Below are 5,057 nucleotides of genomic sequence, written 5' to 3' on the forward strand. Positions count from 1 at the left end.
TTGTTATTTATTTTATTTTTGATCTGCACATTTTACACAACACATTTTCTGTGGTTTTTGAATTTATAATTTTATATTCAATATTTTGAAAATATTTTTTTTTATTTCAAAAATTTATTTCGTTGCACGCACACGATTTAAAACTTTTGCGACTCGATAAAAATTTTTATTTTTATTTTTATATATCTTTAATTTGTTTGCTCGCCTTTGCGCTGCACTTTGATTTTCTTGTATATATATATACATATATATTTATTTTTAATTGTAATATATTTGAAAGAAAATTCAAAAATTTTTTCTATCTTGTGGAAAATGCGCGTCGTGCGAGCAGCGAAATCTCAGCTGTTCTCGTAAGGCCTTTTAGAGCCTGACTGGCAAAACATTCGTGGCAAAAGGTACACGACCCGACCCGACTCGACCGTTTCGACCTAACGACACATCACACAAATCTCTCTCATTCCACCACAGATACAGCGATATACAGCTACAGCAACTGCACCCCGGCGACTGTGTCTGCTCTATTGCTGCACTGTTCGCTCTCATAGCGACCCAATGGTCTGTCCGCAATTGAGTGAAAATCTTCGCTCGCACTCGCACTAGTACTCGCGGTCGGCAAGAGCGAGCACTCTGCTCTCTCTGGTGGCGGGGCAAGACCTTCGATGCGTTTGGCTGATTTGCTCAGCGGACTCACAACCACCACCACCAGCACAGCCATCAGCATGAATACCACTACCACGACCACTACCACCACCACCACCACTACCACTACCACCACCAACAGTCGCACTACTACCACAAAAACAGCTCACTCACTTTCCGTCTTTGAGTCTCTCACTCTCTGTGAGTGTAATTTTTGGCCGGCTCTCGCGCTCACTGCATTTGTTGGGCGTCCAACAAGAACTTGTTTCTGTTAGCATTTTCTTATTAGTTTTTTAGTTGGCGCATCTGTTAGTTGCCTTACCGTTAAGTTTCTTATCTATTTCAACCGAAAACTACTTTTTCTACCAAAAAAAAGTAACTTTAAAATGAGCTCCACCTACCCGAAAAAACGAATGTATGTATATATATACGTACACAGAAATTTTGAGTTTTCTGGTTGGCTGATTAAAGTGCGTTGTGCTCCACATTTTGTCGTTTGCTTATCTTTACTCAGTCTTAAAGTAATGGCCGATCTTTGAGATATATAGGCGTTTATATAAATATATATATTAAAGCTGCCATTGGTTGTGCCCGGAGATAAGCCAAGCAAACTTTTGAAGCTGCGTGACTCAATTAGAGATTTGAATAGTTAGGAGCTGCTATTTAAAGTAACATTGAGAATTTATTTGAATAAAAAGATAGTTTCCACAATTTCCTTTCCAATATGCTCCACTTGAATTGCGCCCTATTTACAGTTACTTGGGGGAAGCCCATTGACTGCTTGAGTCTTAATAAAATTAGAATAATACTCGATGCTAATTGGATAAGGCGTGTGCTCTGGTTGGACTCCAGTTACGTGTCGCGACACGCAATTGGATACACTTGAAAAGTGCCAAAACATGAAATCATATTTTAATTTGATTTTAACGAGAGGCCGTAGGCGATGCCACATGAGGCACCTGCCCCGCCCCCAACAGGCGTTGCACAATTAGAGACGCCAGCATAAATTGTTTTCCATAACATTGTGAAATTAACATTTTGCAGCGATTTGCACGCAAAGAGCGTAGAAATTGAAAAAGATTTAAATTCCGAAGAGGCCTAAACAATTTTTAGGCACGCGAGCAGCGGCTCATGGAGCGAGGGGGCAGTGGGGCCAGCAACTTAGAAGCTGCAAGTGCAGCGAATATATTGAAAAAAACTAAGAGTCTCGACCCAGTTGAGGGGCAAATGCAGTGTGCCACCCCTAACCCGTTGCATACCTTGCAGTTGGGGTTGGGCATGCGGAGCAAATGTACAATTGGATGATCAGCGAACTGAAGTGGTGCAAGAGCTGGGTAAGGGGCAGGCGGTCGTAGGCAGCTACTAATAAGTCGAGTGCCAATTCGAAGTGCTTGCTGTGTTTCCAATAAGCACACTCAATCACACTCACTCAATGTTTCGTCAAGTTTCGTTCAGTGTTACTCACAAACACACACATTAACTCACTCACTAGCGCGCGCTCTCCACTCAATGCCTGGCAACGCCCTCGTTAGTCTTGCGTCTCGCTCTCACTGGCAAGCAGCTGTCTCGCTTGCACGCAACTGGCTTATCATTAACTGTATCGGAATTCGTTTTTGTTGGCGCTCTTTAAAAATAAAACAAAAAAACCAAAGAAGAATAAGACAGAATAAAAAAGGAGAGCAGTGCCAAGTGGCAGCAGCTAGAAATGTTGAGTTTGCTTTTTATTAACACCGCTAGATGTCTCTCTCTGGCGCCCATTAAAGTCTAATTCAATTGGGTTTCAGTGGCGGCTGCCAAATGTGGGGTAAGGCGGTAGCTCGGCAAATCCTGCAGATGGTTTTTTATATATTCTGTTTTTTTTTTTGCATGGTAAGCGTCCTGCCTTTGAACCTAATCTCGTGGTTCTCGGCACCTCTTGTTAGTGCCTCGTATGTTACTCGTGTGGCAGCTGGCCCCCCCTTCCCCCTTACCCCATTTTTGCTTGCTGCTCCTTGGGCAATGCATTGTTGTGGTCGTGGCTCTGCGCAGAGTTCGCGCAGCCAGGCAGCACCTCCACCCTTTTGGGTTAAATACTGACAACCCCATTTGAGCGCCTCTTTGCACTCGCTGCCTACTGCTCGCTGCCCTCTGCTGCCACCAGCTTGTTGCACCTAACCCACAACTTTTGCCATCATGTTGGCAACTGGCCAGTTCCATTATTCTGTTTTTTTTTTCAATCTTTTTTCTGCGTCCTGCTCGCCAGCACTACGCTGCGCAGTTCATTGAAAGTAGGTGCCTTCCCGTTAAATGTTCTCTTTAAGCACAAAGGGGGGAAAGACACAAATCAGAGGCTTTGCTGGGCACAGTGGAGCCTCGCGCTGAATTAAATGAAGCTCTTTACTCTGCTTTCTTTTCTTACTTTTCCTTATATAAAATCATTATATATATTTATAGATATGTTGATTTATTGTTAATAATAAAGAAAACTTTCAAACAGTTTCTAATTTTCTGAAAATATTGTTTAAAATATATTTTAAATAAAATCAAGCGAATATATCATAAAACTAGAAAAATATTCCATAATATTTTATTGTTTTTCTATCTTAGATTTGAAATAGCTTTTGCGAAATATTTTAATTGTTAATAATATAAAACTTAACATAAAATTATATTAGCTAAAAGCTAAGATTAACAAATGTCGATTAGATAAAAAATATTATTTTAATATTAAAAAAATAAATAGTTATTTTAAAAGTTTTGAATGTTGTTCAAAAATAAGAGTTTCTTAATATTTGAATGACTCATAATATATTTAATATATTTTAATTTCAAATACTATTTACAGTTATGAAACTTTAACTAAGTCTTCTATAGTTCGGTCGCAAATGATTTTCATACCAAGGTGAATAATTCAATTGGGTAAATGAATGTAAAATAGTTAGTCAGGCTGGCATGCATAGAGAACAAGGAGTAAGCTTATGTATAGAAAGACTTATTTTTCCTTATATAAAGTATTTTTGGACACTGACTACTATATGTATATAGACACATGGCACAAATTTCTAAACTCCTAAAGTTTCACTTGTTTTTAGAACTTTTCATGTTTGCATTTAGTTCTGCTGCGAGAAACGTTGGAAATATATGCGCCAAGGACTCCAGCAGGAAATGCACTTATATAACTCATATATGCAGCACACACCCGCACAGACACATACATACTCACATATATATATAGATATATATATATATAGATACACAGATACATGTAGCTTTCAGACAAAGGCAAACTTGGATTACAGCAGCCAACTGGCATATAATTTACATTGTTGCTTGTTTCCCTTTTGCCACGCCCTCTGCCCCGCCCACTGCCTTCGCCGCAAACTTTTACATTGATAAATTTTTAGTAATTCCTCTTTTCGCGTCGCTTTTGCTTGGCTTTTTTTGTTGTTTTTTTCCTTTCTCCGTTCTCTGTTTTGTCTTGTTTGCCACGTTTTGGGGCAAGTTGTGGGTGCGCGAGGACTTTATGAATAAGTGCTGAAATGCCAGAGTCCAGGACCGCAATGGACCGGGCCATGTCATCCTGGTTAAACTGACGAGCAGAAGCATGCCATCTGCAAGGCCCCACCCAGCGCCTGCTTTTGTTGCCTTCCCTGTTGCTGCTCAGCCTGATGATTCATTGTGGCAAGTGGATCCACAGCCGCCGCCATAGCCAAATGAACAATATCTACTCGCTCCCACCCACACATACATACACACCACATTGGAAGCTGGAGAGTTTGGAGTTTGTTGTCAACTCAAAAAACTTGATGTCTGCGCATCCTGTTGATGGATTCCTTTCCCCATTTTTTTCCTTGTGAGCGGTGTTAGAATTTACATAATTTTTGAAGTCGCTTGAGCTCTTGGAATTGTCATAGAATTATCATTCACATAAAAAGATAAATCTGTTATGTAGACGGATACAAAATAAAGGACGATACTAGAATCACAACTTTACTCAATGAATTGGGAAAATTGTGTTCGGACTAGTTCTTGAGTTCTTTTATGTAAATATGCAAAGATACAAAGCTAATATTGAATAAAATTCATTGACCTTTGAGCTATAGATATATGCAAAACTGGCTGTTTCAATGGATAGAAATATTGTTATTAGATACACCGGCAAAGTATAAGAATTTTTGAGTTTTTGTTTTTGAAATACTTCACTCATATATAAGATACATAACTGATGTGCATTTATATGATTGCTTTAATATTCATGCAAATGGTTCGATAATGAACTCAAAAGCAGACCAATAACATTTGCCTGGCCATTTCATTATGGAAGTCATTCGCTCGTTGAATGCATTAAACCCAATCAAATGCTGCACATGCAAGCGGACAGGCGATAAATTTAAGGGTTTGAAATGCTACATATAACAATATAGAAACCATATGTATAT

Source organism: Drosophila hydei, unplaced genomic scaffold (genome assembly GCF_003285905.1).
Source record: "Drosophila hydei strain 15085-1641.00,03,60 unplaced genomic scaffold, DhydRS2 tig00000063-arrow-pilon, whole genome shotgun sequence".
NCBI lineage: Eukaryota > Metazoa > Arthropoda > Insecta > Diptera > Drosophilidae > Drosophila > Drosophila hydei.